Genomic DNA, 13,858 nt, shown 5'->3' with positions numbered 1-13,858 from the left:
AACTGCTGTGGACACTGCTTCAGCCCAAAAACACTTATTTATGCCTGCATCTTTCAGCATACAACTGGCTCTCTTCACTAATATAGATTTGCACATTCACTAACACCATTGCGTTCTGGTGTGTATGTGATGGTCAATTGATGCTCAATTCCATGCTTCTTTAGGAAGATTTCCATATGTTTGTTGAGATATTCTCCTTCATTGTCAGACCTCAAGGCTTTCAGTCTGTGACCGGTTTGATTTTCTACTAATGTTTTGTAGTCTGCAGTTTTCTTCATTACTTTACTCTTTTCATTGATGAAATAAATGTGTGTCATTCTTGTGAAATCATTAATGAATGTTAATTCATTAATTTTTTCAGGTATCTGTATCCACTTATCTATTTAACTTCCATCGGACCACACACATCTGTATGCACTAACTCCAAGGGTGCCTCAGTTGAGCTTGCTAATTCTGGAAATTAGCAACAACTTTGTTTTCCTGTTATATAGCTTTCACACATTGGACCTCATTCAGAGCCGCTCGCAAAATGCGAGCACTCGCTCTGAATGAGGGCGGCCGCATCTAAAAATGATCCGGCCTCCTGGCCGCTCGCTAGGCTGTGGGTTGCCACCCACAGGCTTAACGAGTGGCCAGGATGATGGTCGCGATGAGACCCTTGTGGTAGGGTCTCGTCTGCCGCAAGCCCCAAAGAGCTTTCGGCTCTAATAGAACCAGAAGCTCTCCCACTGACATCACTGGTGATGTCAGTGGGGCCGCCCACAAACGGCAGGCTTTCACTTGGGAACGCATCCGTTTGTGAAGCCGCCCCCCACTGCACCTACAAAACAGGTCGAGCTGTCGATCAACATCGACAGCCGCCCCTTTTGTAGTGAGCCACGGAGCAAGAGAATTTCTCTCTCACTCCAGGGCTTGTGCACGCGCAGTGTGGGCACTGTGCGTGTGCACAGCCAAACATCGACCCGCTTGCGAGCGCTCAGGCACCGGCACTTGTGGTGAGCGGGTCTGAATGAGACCCATTGGCCTTTCTGTTTCAGTCACTGATATTACTGTAACCATCCGATTCAGAAGTTTCTGGACATAGTCAAAGGCCATCTTCGCATAACACTGTTGTGTGTCAAGGACATATAATTGATGGCATTACCAGTTATTGCAGTTCCTCTTTTATTCTGTATATTGCACTTTCCTTTTGCTAACTCGACTCTGTAACCTTTTTGCTCTAGGACACAGATGGCTATAAGGTTTGTTTCCATATCTGATACATAAAGCACATCTTGGACTTCTGTGACTTTGGTTTTAGTTCCTATTTGAAGTGGGTAGTGACTGTCCCAACTTTTGTAGCTGGAAGCACTTCATTTCCAATTTGAATTGTTACAGGATCACACGTGTAGTGAACTACACCTCATTGCAGCTGAAATGACTAGTGCACTTGAGTCAATATACCAACAATCTTTCTGTGATACTCAGTGCTTACTCATGTTTGCTGTTGCACTTCTTACTATGTGTAACATTCACATTTTTCAATTAACATTCAGTTGCTTTTTATCCTATCTTATGACATACATAACTTTTGTATTTGAATTCTCTGGGCTTTTCACTTTAAGGGGTAAATTTACTAATTGTAGGTTTTAGGTTGATTTTAAATCGATTTAAAACTGACTGACATGCACAGCATTTCAGAACGATAAGTCTGCATATTTATAATCCATTGGGTATCAACTTCAATTGAAACCCGATGTGTCGGGTTTTACACCTCTAAATGCCATCCATTTTGGGTCTCCCTTGGGTGGGGTCCCCCTGCCATAATGTAAAACCGGTCCCAAACTTGTCTGCCCAGGGTGGGCAATCTCCCCAATTGGGCACCCCATAAATAAAAAGAGGTCCCCCTCCCAAGGAATAACCAGCCCTATGGCTATTCCTTGCACCCCTGGTGGTGGTGGGCTCGGAAGCAGTGTTTTTTTGTTTTAAAAAGAGGGAGAAGGGGACCGACCACCTCCATGGAGTGTGAGTGTGCATGAGTATGTAATAAGGGTTAAATCAGTCAATGTGTGTACTTTCTTTTTTTAACATCTTTTTTAAAGTGGGAGTACAGGTGCCAGTGGCCACTTACTGTCTGGGCCTGCTGGCACTTGTGGTTCTCTAAGAGACCGCATATTGGGGCAGGCTTGCTGGGACCTGTAGTCCAACTGCAAAGAACAATATTATTTCTATCTTTGACACATTTACCCTACACCCACCACCACCAGGGGTGCAGTGAATAGCCCTGGGTGATCCTCAAGAGGGGCTCCCCACATTCCGAGGATTGCCACACCAGGGCTGACCAGTTTGGGCCTGGTTTTACATTATGGCAGGAGGACCCCAAGCTGTGTGTCTCCTTGCTATAGTGTAATCCTCCTGGCTGGTTCAGCCCAGTGCTAGTTATAGGACAATAGGGGAAACCCCACGCCGGTTTTTCCTCCGATTTTCCTGGACTGGACCAGGTTGAAAGGTCCAGGGCTGGTTATAGATTTACGGGGGACCCCAAGCAGATTATTTTTTAATTTTAATTATTTAGTTGCTTTTAAGCCTAAGAAGTCTGCACAGATCATCGTGATCTGTATAGTGCTTCTCCCAAACTCGTCTTAAGTTAGTCATTCTCTGGTTTGTACAGTCCTCTATGTAATAGTATCGATTGTTGATCTGATGTTCTAACTTGTTTGATAGTCTGTTTTAGGTCTATTTTACATTGATTTTGACTTTAATAAATCTCTGGTTTGCAAAATCTACGGGAAAATCGACCAAAAATGGACCTTTAGTAAATTTACCCCCTAGTGTGTAATGGGATGCAGTCAGGAAGCCGACGGTTGCAATGCCGACTGCCGACTTCCCGGCTGTGAAAACCCGGCAAGGTACTAATGACAGGCGTCAAAATCCCGACGCCTGTCATTAGACCTACGCCAGGAACCCGACACCCGGCATACCGAACGAAGGTAAGCTGGGCGTGGAAAGCCGCACGGCGGGGAGGGGGGGGGGGGTGTAGGGTTAGGTTTTAAGGGGGAGGTTAGGGTTAGGCACCCCCCTGAGAGACTTAGGTTTAGGCTGCAGGGACGGGGGTTAGGGTTAGGCACTAGGGGGGAGGTTATTATTATTATCCTTTATTTATATGGCGCCACAAAGGTTCTGCAGCACCTTACACAGTGCATAAATGAGCACACAAGAAAAACAGTTAATAGTAATACAAAACAGTGCAGGACAATGACAAGGTTTATAGACATAGCTTAGCTGCATAACACAAGCAGCAGGGCCTCAGCAACCAAATGTTAGGTGCCAGTTGGGGAGTTAGGAGTAAATGATACTATAAATAGGGATAGGGGGTAGAATAGGGTTAGTTATACTTACCTTTTTAGCTGTCGGAATCTTCACCCCTTCCGGGTTTCCGCTGTCGCCATGCGGCCGGCGGTATTATATACTGATTCCTGTGTAATGCAGTATCCTAAGCATTTAATTCAACTGACACACTTTCTTGTATTTGTAGCTGTTTTGTCCTGACAAAACTAAAATAAAAGACAATAGAAGGACATACAGGAGCTGATTCATACCCGGACGCTAAGAAGCGGTCGCTTGTAGCTGGCCGATGTTCGCATTGTGCGCATGCATCGCAGTGCGCAAACCAGTGCGAAAGATCAAGATGCATTCGCTCGCCGAGCATAGACAGCCCACCAGAGTGAGTGACAGGAGAGGCCGTTTGTATGGGGTAACAGGGCTGGCCACTAGAAACGGGGGAGTGTAGATGCGAACACAGGCGTGCCTGACCTAAATAACGCTGTTTCACAAACATGTAGAATTAACAGGCAGTGTCATAGCACACGTCACCTGGTTGTATTTCACACTGAACTGATTGCAGTGCTTGAGGTAGGATATAGTCCACCTCAAGAGCTGCGTTAGCTTTTGATGGTACCCGATGTACCGATGGTTGCATACACTCCCTGGAGATGACGTGCGCTAGCGGCTGTCTTAAGACAGGCTGGTGGGAGTCTGCATACACAAAGCGATCGCACGGCCAGACATAGTGGACGTGCTTATGCCTTGCCGTGCGTTCGCATGCGCTGGGACCGAGCGTTCGCATCTTGTGGCCAGGTCTGAATCGAGCCCACAGTTCTAAGAGTTTAATAACTTTTTATGCACACTTTTTCATTTCTTTAAGCACTTCTTTATTGTGATCGCCTTTTTTTAAGAATATATTGCTGCAATGGTAAAATTATTAATATTTTTTAAAAAGTAAATAATAAAAAGTATATTTTAACTACTAATCTTGTTGCTGTGCACCACACAAAGATTTCTCTTCTTGTCCGAAATTGGTATATAATAGCCTGTCGTAGCACCCCCAAACCATCATTCTATATTGAATGCAATACAGGCGATAGAGAGGGTGTAGTTATTAGACCAGAGGCCAGGATGCCGCCGGTCTAAAGTCCGCCGGCTAAAGCCCGACATGGGACTTAAGATAGGCGTTGAAATACCGATGCCTATCTTAAACCCGACGCCGAAATGCAGAAGGACACCTTCCAGAACAAGATAAGTCCGGGGCGTCTTAGCAATTAGCTGAGGGGGGGAGGGTTCGATTTAGGCACCCCGGAGGACTTAGGGTTAGGCACCCCACGTGAGGGTTATGGTTAGGTTGGGGAGAGGAGGGGTTAGGGTTAGGCACCCCTTGGGGAAAGTTAGGGTTAGACATCCCCCCAGGAGGGTTAGGTATAGGGTGCGGGAAGGGGGGGGGGTTAGGTTTAGGCACTCCCGGGGAGACTTAGGGTTAGGCACCACCCCAGGAGTTTTAGGGTTAGGCACCACCAAGGGAGTGTTAGGATACTTACCAGCCCCAGTCAGGATCTCCTCCTGTCGAGCTTCCGCAGTCGGGATTTTCTGACGGTTTTTCAATCCCATGCCGCAATAGGGGCAGAATTTAACATTATTGATAGAGATCTCCCAGTGCAATATATACTTATTCTCAAAATCCTGACAATTTCTGTAGTTATCTTGACTGTTTTAGCTTCCAACGCTACCACCAGAAAGTCAAATTCAGGTTTTAAGTTCTGTAACATTGCCATAGTGATGTCATTGTCAGCTACTTAAACTCATACAAATGTTAAATGCTGGGATATAGACATCATTTGTCAATGTAATTACTCCCCTTGGTATAATATAATACAAGCCTCAGACCCACATCCTCATATGCTGTTTGCAGGGCTATCCACATGTCTTTAGCTGAAATTTTCCCATGTATAATAGAATAAACCTGCTGTTCAAAACAAACCTATTGTTGCCATGGCTCTTTCTATATCATCTGGGTTTAGACTGTCACCTGGATCAACTGTAATTTTTCACAATCTTTCACGCTTAAAATGCAACTCCATTGCATATTTCCAAGTAGTGTAATTCTCTGCTCCTTTCAAACTCATCATGGATGTAGCTACTGTGTACATGTTAGTAACTGACATATTTATGCAGCTTCAGTGATTTTGCTGCAATGACGCTCTGTGCTGAACACTGTGTTAATCTTCTGCACTGACATGTTTATGGTATCTAGGTACACAGCTCTTGGGATTGGGTGTCTGGCATTTTAGGTGCCTGGGCCCATAACCTGTTGATATGTGTGTACTAGTTGGCGGTAATAAGCAGAGTAAATGGTATACACCAACAGATCCACTGATTGTACTAAACAACTCAGGACTTAACCAGGACTTTGGTTTATTGTATAGTGGTATGTTTGCACAGCCATACTCACAGTTAATTACAGAGTATAGTTAAATACAGTCAGAGCATAGAGATCACCAGCCGGTGATTGCATGTGGGTAGCGGTGCAATGATTAATGGCGGTTGTACCCTTTTGGAGCTTTTAGAGACATAAATGGCTGGGTCTCTCTGAAGTTATGTAGAACACTTCAGTGTTCCACTGTGGCATTATTACACAGTGACAAGATGCAGAAGACCAGACAGCAGCCATCTTGGTAAAGGGAAAGATACTACCCTGAAGGAACAACATGGAGGCTGCGCAGTAGCGCACTCCATATTTCAACAAAAGCCACCATTAAAACCTAGCCACCTGCTTGACTACAATAAAATAAGGACATATTACTAGCAGAAGAATGATATCCGACCAAACCATCCTCACTCGAGTTCACCAATACTGGACCACTGCAATGTTATCCATAGTATGCAGAACAAGGTCAATTCCTTTTCCTTTACCCAGATCATTGCCACATGCCAACCACACAGGCAGATGCCCACTCAGCCAAATAGTGATGCCCAACCCAATAAATAACGGAAAGGTCTACAAACAGAAGGACGAGCACAATATTTCTTCCCTTTTGTGCCTTGCGGTATCAAATAGGCCAACCAGCCAATAGACATGACAATAAGGCAAAATTCAAGGGGAGATGTATCAAACCTTAGAGAGCGAATCAACTTCTAACTGTCATTTCAAAGCCTGTGCCAGATAAATGAAAGTTAGAAGATGATTACTTGCTTTGGGCAACCTCCACTTTATCATTCTCCAAGGCTTGATATGTAATGTCCCTAACTGTGCCCACCATTCATTGGTGATAGTGGGGAGAAATAGGGCTGGCATAGCTGCGGGAGCGAGCACGCGGTTGAGAGTGCTGGACCTTCCTGCACGTCACATTTATTTCAGAGGAGGGAATAAAAGAGAGCTCACCAGCTGTTGGCAGTCAGTTGAAATCGGTTGGAAAGCACAGTGCTGACGGGCCGCCTGACGAGGGTAGCTGCTGCTGCCCTAACCTTGTTCCAGGCCAGAGAACAGTGGGAGTCATTGGAGTGAGCTGGGAACCAATCATGTGGCAGCATTATTGAGCCAGCCCCAGAGAGATGCACTACCAGACGACCCCCAAGTGTCTACCAGAGGGAGGATGATTGGTAGGTGCGGCTCCCCAGGAGAGGGTGGAGCCGAAGGCGTACCCAGGCACATCTTCCCGGCTTACAGCCAGAGTCCTCAGTGGTGATTGACAGACCGGAAAGCAGCTGATACAGACCAAGAGAGGAGCTGCCCTGTGACCCTGAGAAAGCAGCTGGCATCAGAGAGGGACTGGGGGACATCCGTCTCTCTGCTGTGAGTGTAGAAAGCACAGAAAACCACAAGTACATCCAAAACAGCTCTCACCACACTAGAGTGTCACAGAAACATCTCGCCCCCATGAATCTTCAGTCATGAAGAGTTCCTCTGCACAGACAAGAGGAGGTAGCAGCATCGAAAGTAACAGGCTTCGGCAACACAAGGAGGAGGTGGATAGATGTCCGGACCACCCAGGAAGCAGAAGTGTCTGGACCCAAAGAGGATCACAGCGGACATGCAGCAGTGGTGAGCCCCACAACCACAGAACCCAGCGCAGGATGGCCCAGCACAGAGGACAGGAGCCCTAACTAGGAATGACCTCATGGAAACCAGGGAAGTGGTCTGTGTCATGTGTCCACAGAGCCAGGTCCTAGAGTCCAGCCCCAGACCTCAGCCTTAAGTGTGTCATAATATATTGACTGAAATGGTAACCAACATGGTGCTGCACTGATTTGTATATAAGTGTTATTGAATTCTGTACTGTATTGTGCCTGTATATTGTACTAACATTTCGTAACCACTTAACTGGCCAATATTTTTTCCAAATACTGAAATTGTCAGTTGTATTTATATGATTGAATTAGGTCAAGAACAACCATTTAAAATTTAACCAACATGATTTTAATGAAAAAAAAAGTTTTATTTTTTTTGAAACACATAACATTAATATCTATTTGTAGTATTATATCAGTCAACAATGGACCTCATTCAGAGCCGGTCACACAGAGCGTGCGGTCGGTCTGAATGAGGGGAGGACCTCTTGAATTTTCAAGACGTCCTCCTTTGCGGTGGTAAGGCTGTGGGTTAACACCCACAGCCTTACGACCGCCTAAGGTGATGGTCAAGACCATCGCGACCATCGGGGCTTACGACGAGACCCTAGGGTAGGGTCTCATTTGTCGTAAGCCCCGGAGAGCTTCTGGCTCTGTCTGAGCCGGAAGCTCTCCACTGACATCACTAGTGATGTCAGTGGGGCTGCCCCCAAACGGTAGGCGTTCCCATGGGAATGCCCCCGTTTGGGCTGCCACCCCCCCCCCGGCGCCGTCGTGCGCATGCTCTGTGGGGGGCCATCGACCCGGTCCGAGCGCATCGGCGCTAACGACCGGGTCTGAATGACCCCCAATATATCAGGCTACTGATAATCGGGACGTCACAAACCATTGCAACTTTGCATTATCCCAGCAGCTGCTTCTCTGAGAAACTGGCAGGTACACACTGGGGGACTGAGAGCTGTTCATTTACATTTCCCCAGCGGCTCCTCTCTGCAGCTGGGGGTCCTGCCAGATTGCCCGATCAGCAGTGATCTGCAGCACTGAAAGCATATTGAATGCAGATTGTAGTGTGATATTAACTACTGAATTCGAATTCGCATTGCGAATTCAGGCAATATCACAGGGATTTACTACTGATAAAGCTCTGTCCCTGCGAATCCCATCCGCACACTAGTCACGGTACTACCGCTGCTACCCCCCGGCACTAAGCCCCACCCCCCACGGTCGCGAACGCTCACGATCCCTCCTCCTCCCTTAATTACACTTACCTGCATGATCCGGGCCTCCGGTGATGTCCTCAATGCCTCCGGTCAGGTGATTTCCCATACTGCACTGGGACCTGATCACCTGATGACCGGGCCACAGTGCAGCATGGGAGACCAGCTGACCGGAGGGAGGACATCACCCGGAGCCCCGACCACCGGTGCCTGGAGTCAGGTAAGTTATTTTTTTTTTGCAGTGAATCAGCTTGCAGTCTGTTTAGACCACACAGCTGATTACTGGGACCGACTCCTGGCTCTGCTCTCCCCGTTAGAGCAGAGCAGGAGTCCGGTAACCGGGGGAGACCCTGGATAACGCCACCTCCAGGTCGCAAATGAAGCAGCCATACCAGGCAAGTGGTAATGTGTGTTTGCCATATTGTATAGTGTACTGCATTTCGGTGGTATTGGGTATTTTCATTTAGTTGAGCTGTAGGAAGTATGGGCCTGATTCAGCAAGGAACGCAACTGCAGTTACGCACGTAATCGGCCCATTGTTGCGTTCTGCGTATGCATTGCAGTGCGTGTGTGTGCGCGAAACGCCCACTGCGATCGGGACTGTGATCGCAGTGACTACGCAAACCCATCGCAGAGTGATTGACAGGAAGTGCTGTTTGTCGGTGAGGATGGGGGGGGTGGTCAGGGAAACGCAGGTGTGCCAGTGCATTTGAACGCCGTTGAATGGGCGTGCATACATTTTCCACTGCGATGCCAAACGCAGCCTGAGGCCACATAGCGTGCGATGAAGTTAGCGATTTCTGAGTAAGGTCAGAGCTTATGCAAGTGTGCATGAGGCTATGGTACTCCATTGTACCAATGTTTTCGCAGTCTTGCTAAACATTATGGGTGTGTGTAAGATAAAGTGGGCGTCCTTATGTAGTACTGCGGCGACATTGCAATCCCGATGGATTAACATACTTTCGCAGTTGAACTGCGTGCGTAATCGCTATTGCATTCGCAGTTGCATTCTGTAATGAATCAGGCCCTACGAGTAGTCTTGTTAGGTTAATGCACTGTGCCTAATCTGTGGGGGATATAGTTAGTTTACCTACGATTGGGATGCTGGTGGGTGAAATCCCGGCGCCGAAATCCTGACCTGCGGCCACAACACAGGCGCCGGAATCCCGACATCAGGTGAGATGCCGGGTTAGGGTTAAGCTGCGGGGGTGGTAGGTTAGAGTTAGCCACCACCATGGGGGGGTTTAGGATTAAACACTGCCAATAAACTGCCTATAAACCTCTAAGATTCACCTGCCTAGAACCTCTAAGACAAAACCTGCCTATACCTTCTGAAACCACAAGATGTCGCTAATTAGCGCTGTGTTTGATTATACCATTAATGAAATACTGAGACAGTTGAATAGCGGTCTAACGCGCTAAAGATTATTATTCAGGTAAAAGTACAGATGTTACAATGCTATGATCTAATAATGAGCGCAAATAAATTATACAAACATTAGGTCATAAGGTACAGTTAAAATACATGAAACGGTTATTAAAGATCAAAATACAATGAGCAATATGAGACAGAGAGAGAGAGAGAGAAAGAGAGAGAAAAAGAGACATCAAAATACAATGAGAGAGATATCAATGTCTGCTGGGAGCACATGTTCAAGATGGCTGGTGATGGTGTGTGTGTTTGTGTGTGAGGGGGGGGTTTAGGAATGCTTCCTGCCCTATTGTCCAAACCGCATGGTCTACAAACAAACTCCATTATGAAGCTACCTCATTGAAATCTCCCATAATGCCATAGTTAATTAAATATGCAAGCTGGATATCATATGCCAACACATCAGGCAAACACTGCACCATTTAATATTCCAACATGTACAACACAAGCTGATTTCAATATACAACAATACCATCCTACAGCAGACTTCATCCAGTACCCACTAGACCATGGGGAGGGGGAAGGGCTGAAGCACATGCTCTTCCTTTGTTTGCAAGCCTCATGATCCCTAGGCAAACTCCAATTTGAAAACTCACATTAAGTTGTAACTCTGTAAATCATACATTCATAAATGATCACAATTATAATAAAGACAATATACCTATCTGACCCATACAACACCAAAACTGGGTAGAATTATAATTTCCTTTGTTCACCCCACATGGAAGTAGCCATCTCTAATAAACTGCAGACAATATACCTATCTGACCCACACGGCAATTACTTATGACCATTCAAAGCGGTTATTAATTAAACTTCCATAATATATAACTGATACCACCCTATGATTACATTCATGAGTACACAACACATACCAAGCCTATCTCTCCCAAGCAGAGATATTGTTCAAGCACATGGGAAGGCCCTAACACAGAACACATGGGAAGGCCCTAACACAGAACACATGGGAAGGCCCTAACACAGAGCACATGGGAAGGCCCTAACACAGAACACATGGGAAGGCCCTATCACAGAACACATGGGAAGGCCCTAACACAGAACACATGAGAAGGCCCTAACACAGAACACATGGGATCTCAATCAACCAGCATCAATCATTTACAAATATTACAAAAACTCCATAATCAATCCCTTTCCTGCATGCTGATAACAGACTATTGTACCCTACAGTGTAGATGAAAAGTACAGATTAGATAACATATCATCCACTGTATGCTAACACAGACTCATGAATATCCTTAGAAAACTACAAACCACACACCATGCTAAGCTAATAACAGATTAACACCAAAAATAGCTACAGACACCCAAATAGGCTAAATATTGCACATTTTATACTTAGCTATAACCCAGAGGAACTGAGACCCATTTTCCGTTGTCTTGTGAGGGAGCGAACCTCTCTCTTCCAAAGATCTGCAAGTGTGTCTGCTGGCTGTGTGTTCTCAGGATGTGCATGCTATGTTCCCGCCCCCTTTTACCTGTGAGGTCATCAGAAAGGGAGTATCCTTTTGGTTACCTGAACTACTGCTAATTAAATCCTAGTCCCAGTTAGCTATCTCTATCGATTAGACTGGAATAACCAGTCCTTTGGACAAAAATGTAAAGAAGCCTACACAATGTCATTGTTCTTTGGTAAGGGTTAGAAATCTGTTACAGGGCATTTATTGGACAATTCCAAACGGATACAAAAGGTCTCCAACCTCCCTTTGCATCCCCCACATGCAAAACTAAGCTGCTATGGCAAACAACATTTCATTTAGTTATTCTCTCTAACATTCATATTTCATAGCCGCATGTTCTGATCTTCATATTGATGTCACCGGAACGCTGTGGAAGCAGAGTAGATCAGTACGGCTCCACACACAGTCCAATTGTCATTTACTAAGCCATAGTTACAGAAAAACCAAGTAATAATTATCCTTTTTGCGTTATGGGACCATTGCTTTTAAATGTATGTATGCGGGGAAAACACCACTACCTTGCTGTTGCTCAAATATAAGTCTGTGGTGATTTTAATGTGTTGGAAAGTTATTTTATGTATTCTGAAAAAGCTGTTCGTGCTACTTTTAGCAACTTTGCACTGTGGTTTGTGTACTATGTATTTTTGTCAAAATGGCGCTTGTGTAAGCTTTCTTTTTCTAAAATGGAGTCTTGCTGCCATTCACAAGATGGCGTCGTGCAGGTTTTCCTGATTGCAAACAGATTCTGTCTTACCCAATTATCCGGTTTCGACAGGGGATTTAGGTTTAGACATTAAGGGGGAGGGTTAGGTTTAGGCACTAGCCGGGAGGGTTAGGGTGCGGGGTTGGGTGGGGAGGGTTAGGATGCAGGAAGGGAGGGTTAGGGTTAGAGGTTGAAGGGGGGAGGGTTAGGATACTTACCTGACCCCTGTTGGGATTCTGAGCATTGGGATGCCGCTATCGGTCTTTTGACAGCCAGCATCCTGACTGCTGGTCTCCCATACCCAAACCATCTGTGGGTAGGACACACACAGCATAGGGCTTGGTTTGCAGTAAGGACATAGCACCTGCTGTGTGAGACTAGGGTGGGTGGTGCACTGCAGTTGTACTAGGGATTACAGTCTGCGGCACAGTAGTTCTGTTTGACAGGGGTAGATATATGAAGCAGTGAAAAGAGTGGAGTATTGTGCCAGTGGAGAAGTTGCCTAAGGCAACTAATCAGCTTCTACCTATCATTTTATAGAATGTACTTGATAAATGCAACCTCAAAGCTGATTAAGGGCCATGGGTAACTTCTCCCTTGACACACTTCTCCCATCTATTCACTGCTTCATACATCTACCCCACAGACTCTGGTGATTCTGATAAATGTTACAGTTATCTTGTAGTCCCCTGTATAGGCCGGTTGACTGTCAGTCTGACGCGTATGTTATTTATTCATATCATGATCCCCTCAATCTTCAGTGCTGTGTAATTATTTGCTACTTTATGAATAATGAATGCTGTACATAAGGACCAGAGACTGCCTATTCTTTTTACTTGTGTGTCAGTCCTTCCTTTATAGAGTTTAGGGATTGCTGCAACAGTGGCGGGTTACCTGCATGTTCCAATCTGTGCACTCTCCACATACTGGGCCTAATTCAGCTGAGCGCTCACAAGCGGGTCAATGTTGGGGCAGTGCACATGCGCACGACGGAGGCGGCTTCGTCGTGCGCATGCACGAGACCCGGATAGCGACGGGCAAGCCGTCGCTCTGGGTCTCGCTACAAAGGGGACGTGCTGCAGATGGTGAGTGACAGCACGCCCCCTTTGGTGGGCGTGCCGGGGGTGTGGCTGCCCAGATGGAGGCGTTCCCATGGGAACGCCTACCGTCTGGGGCCGGCCCCACTGACATCACAAGTGATAGAGCCGATAGACATCACAAGTGATAGAGCCGAAAGCACTCCAGGGCTTGCGGCCACGAGACCCTACCACAAGGGTCTCGTCGCAAGTCCGATGGTCGCGATGGTCTTGACCATCGCGACCATCTTTTTGGCCGCTCGCTATAGCTGTGGGTGGTCACCCACAGCAATGCGAGCGACCAGGAGGCCGCTCTAAAAAAAGAGAAGGACGGCCCTGATTCAGAGCGAGCGCTCTGTCAGAGCGTCCGGCTCTGAATCAGGGCCACTGTACCCAAACTTTCAGCAAAGCTGCTGCACGCACAACTGCACTCACACATTTTTTTTTTTAAACTGCCTAGAACAATATCAAAGAAGAAAGAGTTAATTCAAAACAATACTCTTCCTACTTTGTGGCCTTCTGCTAAATATTTTCCAGAGTGCACCAATTAATAGAGAACATCAGAAATCTGT

Source organism: Taudactylus pleione, unplaced genomic scaffold (assembly GCF_031769625.1).
Source record: "Taudactylus pleione unplaced genomic scaffold, aTauple2 ptg000074l, whole genome shotgun sequence".
NCBI classification, from domain to species: Eukaryota; Metazoa; Chordata; class Amphibia; order Anura; family Myobatrachidae; genus Taudactylus; species Taudactylus pleione.
This window is presented reverse-complemented; position numbering follows the sequence as displayed.